This window comes from Oxyura jamaicensis, chromosome 8, assembly GCF_011077185.1.
Source record: "Oxyura jamaicensis isolate SHBP4307 breed ruddy duck chromosome 8, BPBGC_Ojam_1.0, whole genome shotgun sequence".
NCBI lineage: Eukaryota > Metazoa > Chordata > Aves > Anseriformes > Anatidae > Oxyura > Oxyura jamaicensis.
Window position 1 is genome coordinate 15662256 of NC_048900.1, and position 18600 is coordinate 15680855.

The following is an 18600-nucleotide window of genomic DNA, read 5'->3' on the forward strand; positions in this document are numbered from 1 at the left end:
CCCCCCCCCAGAAGCATACATTGTACTTTACTTTCATTTAGTTGCATTCTAAGGCCATTATGCCATTATGTAGTGTTCAACAGCTTATTTTAGACCAGGAGATGGGATCAAAAAGCACAGGAAAACATGAAAACAAAGCAGGATCTGATTAATCTAAAAGATGTTCTGTAAAGGTTTCAAGGACAGAAGGACGCATGAAAAAGTCGAAGAACAGCCTGCAACTTGAGTTACTAGAACTGCTGCTTTGTTCTTTCAGCAGACTTTAATCACGAAACTGATCTATACCCATGAAAAACACTCATGATCAACATTGTGTTAAATATTTGGTTCTTTCCAAATCATGTTTGCATGCAATAGCTACATTCCTGTCATAATCAAGCCATGTGTCTGCCCTTTCTACTGAATCGGAGTTGTTCCTCTCAAAGATTTGAGCGTGTATTCTTCCCCCCTCGCAACAAGAAAGAAATACAAATCCAGTTGTAAACGCGACCTTACGCTTCTCACAGTGAAATGTTATATAAGGAAATGCTTTGGGGTTTGGAAAATTCTCAAACTGCAGATCATTGACCACTTACAGCCCGGAACTTGCTGACTGTCCACAGAGAAATAAGTTAGTCACACAGAGTGATGATTTTTCCTTGTTTTCAGCTGTTGCTACAGCTGGCATACAGGCGCTTTCATGAGAAGACAAAGCAAAAGACCTATAAACCAGCTGGAAATAAAGAACAGCTAGTCTTACTGCTTTTACTAGGGGCCTTGCAGAAGGAGAAGAGGAAACAGAAGTCAGAGATACCCAAAAAAGGAAAACATTCAGGAGAGCAAAGGAAGAGGACGAAGTAACCAGGTGCTGTAAGAATCGCACCAGGCAGCTTCTGCGTGAAAAGCTATGCATTGTGTAGCCTAAAAGGAAAGGAGCCAGGTACCAGAGCCCTGCATGCTAATTAGTGTCACTGGAAAATTATCATCAGTGGGAGAGGGGAAGTTAAAACACACAGCTGTTTCCTTAGGATTTCTCCAAAAAAGGGCAAACACCCTTGCATTACAAAACCATAAGTTTCACTGTCAGTGGCACTGCCAGCTCAAGCAGTTTGCACTCCCTGGTGCTTGATTGTGCCAGGGCTAGAACTGTTTGTATGTTGGATATCCTAGATATTTCCCTTAACCATTGCTCAGATATTACCTTTAAAAAAAAAAAAAAAAAAGGCAGCAATGGCTACCACTTCAAGGGCACTACCTAAACATGTGCAACTGTTAATCGGAGGAGAGGATTTCACAAGACAGTCTTTGTGTTCATCCTGTAGAAAGCAGTCTATGATACAGAATAAAGTATGTACAAAGAGACACCCCTGTGATGGATTGTGCATTAGAAGTGCATGCCTACAAAAGGAAATAAATACTGCTTCTATTAATACTATTAATGCTATTTCATTAATTATTATTGCTCTGGTTTCTTTATAACCACATTTAGTCCACGCTTTCTGCTTATGGCACATACCCTCAATTTGATAACTAACAGGTGCTGCAGACTGCAGTTCTTAAGATTGAAGCTATTTTAAAAGTTAAGAAAATTCACATGCAGGTGAGCCACAAAAGCTACACAATGCAGAAACTACAGAAATGTGAACACAAACCAGTCTCATATTGTGTTTAATGACTGTAGTCTCTGACCTGTAGCTTGGCTGCAGAGAGCTCTTTACCACAGCTGCCATATGAAAATCACCTCATAATATTCCTTAACACTGTGCACACCTGAGTTCCTGCTTTCCTGTCAATTACTGTTTGCCAGGGAACCCTTTGGATCCACTTAACATCCCATGTGCTACAATCCTACCTACACTAAAGGTCCTTTACATCACAAAGCAGCTCTCTGCTATACATCTCATGCAGTCATTTCCATCAGTACAGCAGCAGTACTTTGTGCATACTGTGTGCTGATGTAAAGGGTAATAGAGGTAAGTCAGATCCTCTGTCTTCGTCATTTGAAAATAAATTAACTTGCATATTTATATTATTTAAATGAATGAGATGCACTGTTACTATGTGTCAACCTGGAAGAAAAATTATTGGGATCAAAAATTAAATTTGAATTTCAAACCACTGACTAATCAAAGAAATGTTATATTACACACCAAATGCCTGATCTTCCACTGTCTGCAACCTCTGTGATCCGTACTCCTCTGCAAAAAGGGAAAAACAATGTTCCACACTCTCCCTGCACAGCGTTTAAAAGATGTGACAATGTAGTAGCAGCTCAGCAAAGAACCAGATATACAAGTTCATCACGCTCCGTATTCATTGACACTAGAACTAAATAGAGGCCTTCAAGTAATTGGAAATATTAACCAGCTTCACTGTAAAATGCCAGAGGAAATGCAGCAGAGCTCCCATATAAACCTACATTAATGTTTCATAAGGCTGCCTAATTAACAATGCTAAGTCAAAAAATTATGTAGTTAAGGAAGCACATGCAGCCTTCCATTGACCTTTCATTTCACATGTGATTGCAATTAGATAAGCATGCACTGTTTCACAAACTATGCTGCCCAGTGGGGTATGGGATGTTTTTGTATAATCTTAGATCTTGGTGGCATATCTGTTCCACTCAACAGGAGCAAGTGCATAGAGTTCCATTTGTTAAGACTCAAAGCAATGTTGCTTGCAAAACCATGGTCACATCACCAGTAAACACCACTTGCAACATCATATGGAGAAACACTGGCATATTTTATTCCACACACCCTGAACTTTTTGACTCAAGAGGAGCGTAAGTAGTGCTGCAGCGTCTCCGAGTCTGATCTCAAACCTGCCCCCTACTTAGCACACAGAAACCTATCCGGTTCTTTGGAAATGACCTGTAGGAGCAGGAACACTCAAACCTCAGTAACACACATCACAAAGCGCACCAAAACTTTACTTTTGGCTGTAAACACTTTACGAGTCCTTCTGCTCCTCTCTTAGGTCCAGCATGTCCCTGCTGCTCCAAAGCGCTATCTTTCTCTGGCTTTGTGCTGTGTAGCCACTCAGGTGCTTGTTCACAGCAAATCCTCTTGACTGCACCCTTCACAACCTTTGCAGGAAGAAACAAAACCCTGATTTTCATGCTGAGTACATGATTTTCTGAAGCCCATAACTCAGTCAAATCAAAGCCAAAACTAAGACACTTCACAGCTATGGCTATTTCAATGCCAAATTTTGGCATATGGGCCTCAGCCACACTTATTGCAGAGCTGTTCAAAAGAAAGCAAAAAGTCTTTATGGAAGGAAAAAATAGTTTTCCACTTTCCTCATACTTACACATGGATGAAACGTTTTCACTCAAACTTTCCAAAAAATCCACCTTTGAGCAGAGTCCAAGGGCTACATTTGAACAATTTTTAAACTTTCTGCAAAGAATAAATATTTTAATCATATAAAAAGACATTGCACAAATACAAAATTGACTGTGGATAATTCTCCTGACGTCAATTCCATTTCTCCCAATTTACATTGTCTTGTGACCAGAATCAACTCCAGTGCCTCCAGAGAACTAATAAAAATTATTACTCCCTCCTCCAACAAAAAGTTATGGAGGACGGAAAAAAGAAGGCCTATATATCCAGGAAACATCAGATATGGGTATGTACAGTGACAAAACATACAGCACCATAAAACAGCAGACCAAAATGTTTAACCCTTTAAGCTTCATAACAAAATCTTCATGGCACAAAGTGTATGAAAAATGGTGGAAAGGGAACACTCCAGAAGCATTTGAGGTTCAAGAGAACAATGGCTCCCCACTAGCCCTCTTAAGCCACGGTCAAACAAGGCTGACCTTGGCATGCAGGTGGGCTTCAGGACAAGCTGGTGACTTCAGCCAGACAGAGATCTGGATTATGCAGCAGTTTGTGCATCATCATAGCCCACATTCACACTCAGCTGGTAGCATAGGCATAGGAATTATACCTGAACTGATTATGATTTGCATGAGATTACCACTCTTTCATGGTAATTCAATCATATCTCATAAAAGTAAAAGTAAATATAATGCCACATGGTAAGATGCTTCATTCAGTAATTTCTTACTGAGTCATAAGACTAAAGTCTTATGAGGAGCGGCTGAGGGAGCTGGGACTGTTCAGCCTGGAGAAGAGGAGGCTCAGGGGCGACCTTATTGCACTCCACAGGTACCTGAAGGGAGGCTGTAGCGAGGTGGGGGTTGGTCTGTTCTCCCACGTGCCTGGTGACAGGACAAGGGGCTAAAGTTGTGCCGGGGAGGTTTAGGTTGGATATTAGGAAAAACTTCTTTACTGAAAGGGTTGTTAGGCATTGGAACGGGCTGCCCAGGGAAGTGGCTGAGTCACCATCCCTGGAGGTCTTTAAAAGACATTTAGATGTAGAGCTTAGGGATATGGTTTAGTGGAGGACTTGTTAGTGTTAGGTCAGAGGTTGGAATAAGTGATCCTGGAGGTCTCTTCCAACTTAGATGATTCTATGTTTCTGTGATTCTTTGTAAAGAAGATGGTACAGAACAGCTTTACCATGCCAAGGGTTTAGCTCTGAAGAGGTAATGAGTGAAGAATTCAGATACTACACAGTGCTTGAAACAAAGCTGTCCTGAGGGAAAGAGGGGTATTAATAGAGTAATAGAATCATAGAATATCCCGAGTTGGAAGGGACCCACAAGGATCATTGAGTCCAACTCCTGGCACCACACAGGTCTACACAAATATTCAGACCATATGACTGAGAGCACGGTCCAAATGCTTCTTAAATTCCGACAGGCTTGGTGCCATGCATACACCCCTGGGGAGTCTGTTCAGTGCATGACCACCCTCTCAGTGAAGAACCTTTTACTGATATCCAACCTGAACCTCCCCGTCACAATTCCCTTGGGGCCTATTGGTGGTCACTGAAGAGAAGAGATCGGCACCTGCCCCTCTGCTCCCTCTCGTGAGGAAGCTGTAGGCCACAATGAAGTCTCCCCTCAGCCTCCTCTTTTCCAGGCTGAACAGGCCAGGTGACCTCTGATGCTCCTCATATGTCTTCCCCTCTAGGCCCTTCACCATCTTTGTAGCCCTTCTCTAAACACTCTCCAACAGTTTAACATCATTTTTGTGCTGTGGTGCCCAGAACTGCACACAGTACTCGAGGTGAGGCCGCACCAGCGCAGAGTAGACCAGGACAATCCCTTCCCTCAACCGACTAGTGATGCCATGCTTGATGCATCCCAGGATGCGGTTGGCCCTCCTGGCTGCCATGGCACATTAAAAAGCAAAAGTTGCTTATGCTGTTGAGATTGCTCTGTTTGTAAATAGCAGGACCTTGTTCCTTTAGGTACAAGGTAAGTGTGTGTGCAAAGGAGAAGACAGTAAGGGGGAGCTCACTGATTTCATCCTTTTTTTGGGGAAAAGATGGTTTCTCACATCTTTTTTACACTTACACACTTTTCTCTTTAGTATCATCAATACTGTAAATACTGAGTTTTCTGCCACAGCTCTTAAAAAGCATCATAACAAGTCAAAAAATATGAGGAAAAAACTCTTACAGACATTGTGATATAAATGGATTATCGTGTATCCATCAGCTGAAAGACAGAGAACTCCTTTCCTCAACTGGGGATCAAATGGCTTGCTCATACAAAGTATCACTCAAAGGATTGCCTTCTCAGCCTTTCATATTTTTTTTTTTTCACCTAAGGTTTAATAATTAATTTGGCTGGTCATAGTACAAAAACATATTGGGTTGATGTAGCAAAATTCTTATTTTTCTAACTGCACTCATCTCCTTCTATGGCCTGATTCTCCCTCCATAAGAAGCTTCTTACTTTCAATACGTTTATAAATTTGTTATACTGTTAGCTAGTTGTTACTCAATCCTCCCCCTTTATTCCCACATTATTTGCTGTACCTCATGCTCTTTTCTAGCAAGCTTCATTTACCAGAACAAGAAATTTAATGATTTGATTAAATGAGCTCTCAGAACTTCCCATTTACAAACCTAACTTTCTTTTTGCCTTCTGCTGTTTCTCTTTGCTTTGATTACAGATATACTGCACATATGCCTTTTATGGCCCTGTAACGGTATGTTTAAACAGTATAAACCTCTGTTGACTATCGGGATTTCTGTCTCCTTAATTTTCACTCTATAGTCTTTTTTGTTTTCTTCATTTTACCTCTTAAAAAGAAATTTCCTCCCCTAGGAGTCTGCATCACTCTGGTATCCTTTAATCCAAGTACTCCCCAGAGGACACTAGGCTTAATAATTATATTAGAGTGTCTATTATTTAGGATACTGGGAGTACTTCCCACTCTATCTGGGGCCTCCCATTCCTCTGAACAGACCTTTGCCAGCTAGCTCTGTATTTATATCTAACTAGTTCAAAGCACAGGGACTTTGTCCCTCCCACCCATTGAGTTATAATCAGATGGCATGTCTTAAGTTTGACTCATTCGCTTCATACATACATAGTTTCCAGAAACAGTAAATGAAGAATTTCAATTTAAATACTGTTCCTACAGCAAATCCCAGTAATTACATGTTTTCAAAGGCATTACATATGCTAGACATCACAATTTAAACCTGGAAAAGTAACTCCATAGTTCAGAATTAAAACATGAGGAAAAATCACCATAAAACTATCTTGTGAATAGTGAACCCCAGAACAAAGCTTGGTGTTTCTGAAAGTTATGCATAAACACAACACTGCTAACCTCTAAGAGGTCATTAAAATAACAAGAAAACAATTATCATTATTATTGTAGTTTATCTTATTTTCCATTTCAATCTAAGTGACCCATATTAAACACTATGGTCCCCTGTATTGTGGGACATATTTTGAAATACTCGGAACTTCTCAGACCCCATTTTAAGAAGCCTGCTGAATACCTGTCATTTAAGATAGCTCTTCTGGATGGTGAAGGCTGCTGAATGCCATGGAAAGGTTTCTTAGCCAGATCTAAAACAAATTATTGCAAGTTTTCATGTAAGACAGGCACTCTGTGCAATTCTCTGCTCTCAGATCACAACGCTGTTAATCCAATCCAACAAAGGATTCCCACCAGCATAACAGAAAACAGAACATAGACTCCCAATCAGCTTGTAGTGAAGACACGAGAAAGAATCTAATTTTCCAGTTGGCTTAGGCTACTGACCCTACCTATTTCCTAGTGCTCAAAAAACAGTAAGCCAGAGTTGTCATCTTTTTTCTTCTCTTCATTAGATTAAAAAGGAAATAATTGAAGCGAAGCAAGAATTCAGCTTATCTATGGGTCCCTTGTTTTCTTTAATGCTGCATTCATCCTATCAGATTTCACCAAACCCTGTGAGGATTTTATTACCCTCTTATAGCCCTGCAACATAGGCAAGTGGGCACCATTAAATCTGACTCCTACTCCACAGCTTTCTTTTAAGCACTGTTTAGATTTGCAGGCAGAAGCAAGGAACAAGAGAACTGTAAATAAATACGGAACAATTAAGGTTAGAAATATATGTACTGATCCCTTGGCAAACACGTAGCGTTTTTTCATCATACATACCACTTCCCAAGAACTTAGATGTGAGGGATTTATTAGCTACCACAGTCCTAAACACAGAAATCCCTAAATCAGAAAGGGTATCTTCATAATGCAGTGCAGTAAAATCCAGTTTGGGGAAGGGTAGGGTTTGGGGCTTTTGCTTTTTTTTTGTTGTATGTTTTTATCTCCTCCCTCTCTAAAATATCTCAGTCAGATGCAACAGTCCATATGCCAGTGAGTTGCCTGCTGCAGTCAGTAGACACTTCTGCCCCAGACATTGCTCAAGTGGGTTGCTCTTACACTATCTTCTACTTAAGCTGTGAAGAACCAGGTACTTGAAGGAAGAGCTCTGTGCCTATTTGAAAACAACAGAAAGGCAGTTTTTAACTGCATTTACTTTCAAAGTCCATTATGTTTCTGTCTTGTGAAACACAACAATTGAATTAGATCATTATCTATAAAGGAGGATGCTCAGTCCTGTTCATTAGACACAGCACCAGCCTCCCACAGCTGCTGGCACAGTCATGTACACCCAACACCCATTCCTGGTTTTCTTTCGTAGCACTTCTACTTCTCCCTCTTGATTACCACGCTTAGCACATGCTATGTGCTAAGACTTCCTTGATCAGGACACCTGTAGACTAAGAAAAGTAGACTAAGAAAACGGGTACTAAACATGCTTCTTAAAGTGACCTGTTTTACCAGCGTATCTCAGCTTCAACCTTTTTCACTTTATGCTGTTATTACTCTTCCACCTCCTGCAAACTCAGCTTTCCACAGCTCACACTCCTACCCCCCAGATCAGTCAAAATGCAGCACTAAGACCTTCTTTCCCATTCAGTTGATAGTCACTTTTAAGATCCCTCAGAATTTGATAACTGAACTCTCCTCATTTTTGCCTTTTAGAAGCTTCTCACAGATCAATGCCTACCACAAGCTCCCAATGGTCAATTTCACTGCTAAGCTTTTTTAAACTTAAATTATCTTTTGCATGCTACTAACATACACTTGGTAACCATTTCAAACTGATAAAACCACCTTTGAGACAAGACACACCTTTGTTTTGACCCCAAAATATGCATTTGCATTTCAAAACAATGACGTAAAGTACATGTGGGACAGGAACAGTATTTCCTTTTATTAACAAATATTATAAGATTTGCAACTTGTAACTGATGTGTATCACTAGTGATCTGCAAATTCCTGCTCTTGCCAGCATTTACCTTCGTACTTTGCCCTACATCTTTCCTATTGCTTGCTCTGCCCCTGTGCTGCCTTTTCATTTTCATTATGTTCATTGAGACAGACTTTCACCTACTTGCAAAGGGTCCAGGACAAGATGATACAGCTAGCAGTGACCTTCGGGCACTATTACAATACAAAACAACATATATACCATGGATCCAGAGAGACCAATATCCAACAGTCATGCCATTTGATGCCACTCTGGTGTAGATTATTACAGCACAATGCATTGAAACAAGTTTGGATGTCTACCAATGCCTACCAAAAAGTTCTTGGAACTTTTGGGAGAAGCTTCCTCAGCTAAAGAGAAATCCCCCACTACTTGTGTTCTGGCTGGTTGGCCGCTGCTGTAGAATCTACAACACTTCCTTGAAGAATTGCTGATAGGGATGTTGGTGAATTTACTTGCAAGGGAAAGGTGACAGGACTACAACCACAGCCTGTACCCTCTGGGACTACGTTTTTTTTTTATTATTATTATTGGAGCATTGTGCTCAGACAGCAAAGACATGCATTTAGGGATACTAGTTTCTATTTCCAGCTCTATTACATCTATTTTTATTTGAACTTATTTAAAGACAACATTATCAACCCAGAGACAAAAGACAGGAAGGAGATGGAAGTCCAAAATGCTTAAGACTCTAGACAATGAAAGGAAACAGCCTGTGTTTTGAAAGTTCCCCCATCTCTCTTACAGATGATCTTTGCTAAGTCCAAAAAGCAAAATAAAAACATAAACAAAACCCTGTGAAGGGGAAATCCTCTTGCATTCAGATATCAGCAGAGTGGAAAAATTTAGAGAGAATCCAGGTCTAGAATATTACGTTAGAAAAAAGATATCTATAATAATAGAGGAACTGAACAGCATCACAACTGTAAAAAGACATGCAATGACTCAATGTTCCACCAGGAGAAATCCCACTGCCTGCCTCCAAGTAAAATTATAAATCAAAAAACAAAACTATTCTGTGTGCTTTGTGATGGGTACGCTAACAGGATACTTAGCGTTGGTGTTTTTAAAGTAAACGAGTTTTAGGTATATGAAGCCTCAGATTGAACCCATTTCTGAGACCACCACAGGGTGAGACGTGAAATGTACTTCAGTTTATATGTGCCTACTACTATCATTAGTACATGAACATAAAAGCCAGCTGTATTAGAGAAAACGTAAGAAGGCCTACCAACAAGCAAGCCGGACTGCAGGAAGTTTTGTGCTGTTCTAAACAGTCACCCAGCTTACTGGCAGCGGAGCATTATTTAGCAAACTCAAACCCTAGCTGTTGTATTGGGATGGCAATATAAATGAGGTATGTTGCAGTTTTTAGATAGAAAAAGACCCAGTTGAAGTCAAACACCCTTTCTCCACAGGGAGAAAAAAAAAAAGAAAGAAAAAAGAAAAAAAGAAAAACTTGAAACTTGGCTGAGGTTGAAGACTGTAACACAGAAGTTCAAACCAACTGCTGGAAACACACCAGTAAACAGGATGGAAGATACTCTTTTCAAGGGAGTATTACAAATGGCAAATTAATTGTGCAATAAGTTACTGTGCTCAGGAAGATGAGCTGAATTGGAAAATAAAAAACTAGAACAGACAATTAAAGATGAGGCAGTTATATTAGAAAACACTGAAAACAACAACAAAAAAAGCCAATAAAATGCAACATTCTTTCCCTTTGGGTTATAAGATGAACACTGAATTGGAATTTGGGGGAACTACTTCTGCAAAGGCTGCATAGCTACTGCATAGCTGTCCGCAACAGGAGCGATATATGCACTGCACAAGCACTATGTCAGTTTTGCTATAGCCACAGCTGCCTTCCACATTACAGACATTTTGCAGGATCCTCAAAGTATGAGTTTAAACATACAGTCTTTCATCCAAACATAATCTCTTACCTGAAACTGCCTTGCTAGAGATGACTATTCAAACTGCAAGGCAATACTTTAGCAACACTGCCAGCAAGAATATCAGAAAGCATCAAATACAATAAGGGAATAAGGTTGTCACCACCACTGTGAGGACTGGAATAAACCACCAGATGCATTTCCCATCCAGGAGCAGACAGCATAAGGTAGCAACATGTTTCAGTCTTTGCAGATTTATCCTGGATGAAACCTAGCAAGCAAGGAGTGAAATGACTGTATTTTCCTCTTTGCCAAAATACTTTTCAAGCATTCTTTATGGCTTGTTTTCTTAACCTTTCCTTTGCAAAGCAAAAAGGAAGCAAAAAAGCCACTGCTTTAAAATCTTTAATATTTTTTTTTTTTTAAGAAAAGAGAATTTAAGCTTTCTGCAATCCACAACCAGACATGCATTTATCACCATAATGTGCGTGATGTGTCAGTTGATAATTTGGCACCCACTTAAGAGAAAGAATTCTGCTTATTTTTGTTCCACTAACCAGCCCAAAACCAAGTGCAAAGTTGCACAATCCCTCCAACTTTGTTGAAGCAATATTTAGAATCAAGATTCACAGAAGAGAAGAAATAAACAGCCCTCCTTTCTGGGTAAGTGGTTATATATTAAAAACCAAGAGCTCAGCAGGGTAAAAACATTGCTCTTTTGCTTTCCCAAGCAGGTTTCTTGCTCTTCCAAGTGGACTCCAGACTTCAAGCGTTTCTTTCTCTTCCTCCCTCCCCCACCCCTTGATGATAGTATTTGGCAGGAACTTTCAATTAAAAAAAAAAAAAATCCAGACTGCCTTTGTGCTACCCCAGCAAACCTCTCTGGGGAAATGATGTTCTATGCTCAGCAATTCCTGTTCAGCACAGAGTGCCAACACGAGGAAAACAGCTGGAGCGACTTCCTATTCTCCTTTAAGGCCTAGGAACAGTTCCTCACAAAAACAAACAGAGGCTCAAACCAACAAAGAATTATTGACTAAGAAATGTGTGATGACTTTTGTACAATGTTATTTTCAGCTCATTTTTTAAAGAAATGCATTCAGTCTCACATGATAACACAAAAATCATTAACAACCCCAGCCAACTGTCACCAAGCTGTGGAAAAAGCTTCCTATCAAGTGGCAACTAGAACAACAGCTTTAATGAGAAAAGTGGACCTGTTGTAAAGATTGTGCAGGATTTGATTGTAGCAGCAGCTACTACAATGTCTGAGACTGAGCCCAGCCTCCAGCACTAGCAAATACCAACAGCAACACAAAGCAACAAATAGTATGTTCTGCATCACCACCTGATTGATGTGCTGAGGCTAGAGTATACATTTTCTAGGCCAAATATGCATCCTGATAAAAGTTACCTAGGCAGCAACCTTGCGATACATCATTATTTTATCCTAGTTAGCATTTTCCCTGAAGAACCTCCTGATTATTCCCTGGAGAGTCTTGACTTTCATTTAAAGACAAATAATTTTCTATCTTCCAACAGCTGAACATGGCTCCCCCAGTAACTCCATTAACACCTAGAAAATAAGAAAATAACACTTTCATTATCTTCAAAGTCTTGTGTTCATATCACCCTTGTACAGGGGAGCAGGGGGAGTTTGCCAGATGGGACTGATAATTACGTGGCTGTAATCCTAACAGCTGTCATTCAGACACAGAAGGATATTGTGGAGTTTAATCTGAACACCAAGAGATTTACCTTAAGCCCTTTCTGCTCTGTAGAAAAGCTATCCTGGCTATGCAGCTATCACCACATCTCCCCAGGCTTCAAGACTGTCTTGACTATCCTTTCCCCCCCCCCCCCCAAGAAACGTGTCTATTTATGAGTGTAGAGAAAGCCAACATTTAATCCAAGGATTACAGCCATGAAGACCTGCTATTCTAAGCCAGGCTGCTTCTTGGCCTTTAATTTGAAAATCCATACATTGCTTACTAACTTCCTCACACTTAAACCTCAAAATGCAAAGCACCTGAGATCATAGCTGGGCTCTGTAAGAGACCCAACAGCTAAATCTCCAGGGAAGTCAGGCAAGGCTGATAGCTGGATTCAGACAATGGATATTTTTTTTTCTTTTTACTGATAATGGATAACACTCCAGCCTTGCTTTATTTATTTATTTTTTCCACCTTTGCTCCCTTCTTCCTTTAAAGGAAAGGTGACCTTTCGGATTGTCTCTCATCACTAATCACATCTAGATGATACTACCTAACCCTTTACATTCGTCTAGGTGACTAATGATTTGGTGAGGGATGAATAAAGACTTCCATTGTCTCAAAACCCCATCAAGAACTGAAACAAATCAGTTTTACGATGGAAAGAATGAACAAACCTTTGTTTGCCACTGATTCGTGGCAGAAGTCCTTTCATCCCTTCCCCCCCCCACCAGCCCCCTTGCCAAGGCCCCGATCCTGCCCTCTTTCCCACACAGCCCAGTCCAAACCCCTGGCCTTGTAGCCAGGCCCCACGGCCACCACCACTGCTCCACCAGTGTGCTCACACCTACTGCTGGAGGAAAGGGAGAGGAAATGTTGGAGCTCCAGTGGGAAGCCATTCTCACAGCAGGATCATGAAAGAAATTCTCCTCTCTATCCAGGCACTGATTTTATGACATTTGTGTTACTACCTGGGGAACCCCTACCATGCTGCTAAGCTGAGTTGATATCTGGGACAGGATCTGGGATTCAATTGAACTGCAGGCTAAAAGAAAGTACGCTCACTTAATCTTCACTTGCTTAGGCCAATAAACAAAACTGCTTTGAGATTAGAGAGAATTCAAAAATATTGTTGCAAAATAAGACAATGTTTTGGAGCAAAGTAAAGTTAGGAAACCTTTAAGAAAGATTGGGCACTTTAGTTGACCAAAATATTGACCAAATATTGACCAAAACAGACGAAGGGAATGTAGGACACTGTTGACTCTGGATACAACTAAAAGTCAAATTAAAGACCCTCAAGGTTCTGCAGAACTGGAATTCAGGCTTGCCCAGGAGAACAGGGCTGTAGATTGAGACTGGCTGACTCATGGCAGTTTACAGACCTGAACCAACATACCACCTGTTGGCGACTTCCATTTATAGGGAACCAGCCCATTTATATCCACAGTTAAGCGTATATATATCCTGTCTGGTCATCCACCTTCCCTTCCTTCTTCCAAGCCAGACAAAATAACGTTTGTTATCCCAAAGACCCTTCTGCCTACAAGACAGTCACTCTTCAGCTTTGGCCTTGAGCCCACAAAGAAAGAAATCTCATTCTCATTCATTCTCACCAAAAAAGTACTCTTGTTTCTAATGCCTATTATGATGGACTCCATAAAGCAAAACCAACCCTGTGTCAGACACTTTAGAAACAAACACAAAAATACTTTTCTCACCCACCAATAGTTTAGTTCCCATTTGTAGAGCACTTTGAAGTTGCCAGACTGAAGGTACTACAGAGATAAATATTAAAAATCATTAAAAGCAACTAAAACAGCAGGTCTTCTGTCATGTCAAGGAGCTATGCTTTTCTACCACAACACAAAGCATGCACCGGGTGGAAATCTAGGTTTTCCATTACTCAGTACGGTGCCTGGCCCAGAACAGAACACAGCTCCAGGTCACCCATGCAGAGTTCTACTTATTTTTATTTTGAAAACAAATTTTATCATCAGGCATTTTGCACTTACTTTCACTGAGCATTTTAACAAGATCATTTTAACAGTATTATTTCTTAGTGAAAAAAGCATACAGATACTTAGAGTGTCCTTTCTCCTGCTAAATTCAGAAGGGAAAAAAATCATTCTAGGACAGCAGAACAAAAAAGAGAAAATTATCACCAGTATAGGACCGTAAAAACACCCATCCCCAAAAACTTGAATTGGAGAATATAAGTATTTTTTTTCTCTAACGTACAGCTACCCTGTATTCTGGGTACTAGCAGAAACTACAACTGTGGAAGGGGAAACAATGAGTTACAGCTCTACAGAGCAAAAAATGCCTGTGTCCTGTGCACAGCAAGTAACACAACACACCACGCAAGCCCAGAAGCTCCGAGGCAGCAAAATATCTCATCTGGTACTTTAGAGACTGGTATCAAAATGGAGACACAGCATTTTACAGATTGAGTTACCAAGCATTTGTACCTAAAATAGGGATAGAAGAGGTCATTTAGGTAGCATCCACATCTGTCAAAACCTACCTGCAACCTTTATATATTTTATATGTATAAATAAAATCAAGGATCAAAACACCTAACACACACACAGCTTGGCATTGTCTTTTAAAGCACTGCTTTACCCAAGGTATTTTTTAGCACTGATGAGAAATACAGACAGGCCTGCTAAAACATTTGAAATCCTAATGAAAAAGAAAATTCCAGTTATTTAAGCATTTCCTAGATCCCAGCAAGATTTTTCTCCCACTCTGGGATATAAAAGCCTCAGCTCTTTGCAGAAGGCACAGCAGTACCAGATGTACATTTTTCTCAAACAAATCTGTTTTAATTTCTCTTTGAGAAGGCTATGGTTTTACACTTCACGTTGAAGTGCATCAAAGGGTTGTACAGAACAACGGATTACCTTCCATTATGATCTGACTTGGTAGGCAAACCATACGAGCACAAAAGACCCACTGTTAACTCCAGCACAGTTTGGAACCTTACAACTTGCTTTTTTTTCTTGACGTTTAGCACTTCTGTTACATCCTTTATCAGGCCTCCTCACATTTTACAGATTTTTACTGAATTAAACATCCCAGTTCTCTAAGAACCAAGGATGAAATGTTGCAGGGATGAATGTTACGGCACAGGAACTGAAATCCTGGCAGTTAAGACACAGGGAGAGACTGGTTGTGGGCGAGAACTGGGAATAAACCCAGAAACGTTGATGTGCCGTTCTTTGCCCTAGCCAAGAGGTTCAGTCACACTCCTCTGCCCTCAGATCTTTATACTCCTACCTGAACAGCCATTAGGGGCTAACAGCTGAAGAAATGTTAATTTGAGGTTTTATTTTCAGGCAGGCGCTCCATGTACATAACGCCATGCAGTGTCGAGGGAGGTCTAAGCCCAAATGCTAACTTGGGAACTGAATTCCTGCCTCCTGAAACAAGAGGCTGGAGTCCTCCACTCACAGACTTATTATCCACCTTGCTAATGCATCTGCTGGCCACAGCAAGGAAGGCAGTAAAGATCAGAGCCTTCTTTTCCGCAGAGCTTCTGCCAACTACAGTCTTGAAAGCAGAGTAGGATATGATCAGGAGAGCGCTTTGGGGTCACTCAGAAGGGAAAAGCACGCAGCTCCTCCCCTTGGCAAGTGCCTGCAGAAAATAATCGCACACAAGGAAATGGAGTCCTTGAGGCAGATTCCCAAAAGGCCGCATTCTTTGGGACTGCGGTGAACAGACCAGGAAATCAGCAGCACATCTCCCCAGCTCACCCAATGCTCTCTTGTACGCTAGGTGAGGGGCTTACACCTCACTGGCTGTCTTCTCACATTCAGCAATCAACCGCGTGCCCAGTCACTGTATGCAGCAGGCAGAGGTACCTCTGTATCATTGTGCAGGGCATTGCAAACACCCCCAGGAGCCAGCAGAGCAATACCTGCCAACAAGTAGGCCGCTATTTTTTACACAAGTGGCAACACAGAACGAAAAACCCCAAACATCCAAACACAATGAATTGTGTAAAGAAGCATTGATTAAAAGCAAGCAAACAAGTGTGTATACATAAGGAAAAAACCCACACCATGCTTTCTGCTGCAGAGTTGGACTCCATGCAAAGGCAAGGCTGCAGCAAGCAGGACCAGTAAGCTTCGTTCAATAATTTGACATTTATATGAATTTAAATCAAACCTGCAGTATGCAGGTTAGAAGGATAACCAAATAGGCTGTCAGACCTGGGGCTGGAACTGCCACCTGATGTTGCAAGTTACACGGGAGGCTGGGATTCTCCAGAGTCTGAAATTGGTCCTTTTTTTCCCTCCCCCCAGACACGATGCTGATCCAGACAGAGATCTCTGATGTACTTCTGTAAGGTCCAAATCTAGGGGGATGTGAGAAGGCTACCAACTGTGTTTACTTCTGGCTCATGCTACAGCACATCTGGCTTGTGATGGGAACAGCTGGCACACGCAAGCATCCGGGCAATGGAAGAAACTGCCGTTCTGGGGAAAGTTAGTCTTGCTGCTGACACAAAGCTGGAAAAATATGGATTCTTTTCCTGGCTCAGTCAGTAACTCACCTGTACCTTGGTTTCCTGCTCTATGCAGTGAATGTAAAGGGTTGGGATTCTCAATGACACTGAATGCTGCTAGTACTGTGATTTCACAGACACAGCTCAGAGAAACGGGTAGTCCATCCATCAGTATTTGTAAGAATTTTACGCGTCCTGAAACAAGTGTCTCATAGCATAACAGGACATCAAAATACTTTGGAAATAATCTCATTCAGAATAAAGAAAAAAAAAAAGACAACATTCCTCACCTACAAGTTTATCAATCTAAAATACTAACAAGCATTAAACCTTCTACAGTGTCTGGAATATCTGGACAGAAATACCAGAACAGAGGCTTTGACGTATTTTCAGCGTAACCAGAAGCAAGAAGAACCAGACTTCAGACCCATGAGATTTAATTTGTATAGATAACTTCCGTGCTTATCTGATCTACATCTGCAATCTGAACCTTTTGAGGTTCACCCACCACCACTAAAGACACCAAGTTGAGAACATAGGAAACCTCAACAGATTTAGTCAAGAAATCACATAAGCAACAAAATGATGTCATGCGATTCTTGGAGCTTAAACACTGGCAAAAGGGAGAAGAGGGTAGAAAAGGGAGAGAAAGGAAGTCCTTTATCCTGGGAATAGGAGGCACTCCACAGCCAGCAATATTCCCACACTTCTTTGTTTCACCCACTTCCCTGTTCTACTTCCCCACCACCTCCCAAGCTAGTCAGCAGTGCAAATAACATGAAACTCAAGCTTCACTTCCCATTGTCTGAATACCATCAATGATACCACGAAATGCCTGGTTCTCCCCTAAATGACTCTGATAAGGACCAGCTTAAATCACACAACTCACACATCTGGAACAGTTACTAATTCACCTTGCAATTTTTACCTGACCTTGAAATGACTAACAGAATTTGGGTAGTTTACGTGAGTTGTAATTAGCACAAATAAGAGAGCTCAATGCTGTACACAGAAATAGCTTCCCCCTATTTAATCAGTGGCCACATAGAGCCACCCTACACATATCAAAGGAATCCAAATGAATTCCCGTCATCCACACTGAATGCATCACTTTATCCAGCCACAGCATAAAAGAAAAAAGCTAGCTCTTTACTCATCAAAAAGAAAGCAGCAATGCCCTGAAATCACGTCTTCTAGGCAACTTCCCAAGTACACTTTGTTTTCATTGACTAAAATAATGCCTTACAATAGAAATTGAAAGCAGATTTTCCTACACTATAAAAAGTCTTATTCTATTAGAGACCAGCAGATCCTGAATCATGTTATTTAGCCAACACATCTCTGTACAATGAAAGAACATAGGTTAACTAAACAGAGAAAAAGTAGTGACTTTCTCCATTCTTCTACTGTTTTAATGACTAGATCAGAGATGCAACCTGCCTGAAACAACAATCTGAGCCCCTTCTGAGCTGGTTTGGAAGGGGGAGGCGATGGGTGTTGTCACCCCTTATTGCACGCCTAACGTTGATGTGCCTAGTTTGCAGCATTAGCAGAGCAGAGTCAGAACTCACAATGCTTCCATGCCAGTGCAACTCATTTATTTGAAAAGAAGCGGCTCTAAATTAGAGAGGTGGAAGTGAGATCAGAACAGGACAGAACACTGGGGCAATTAAAAAATGTACACCGTTCATACAAAAATATAAATGAACGTTTCTGCCTGTCTTACGACACCTATCCAACTAGTTGGTAAAATTTTCTCTAGCTTCCCCATGCTTCTGAAAACCAGCCT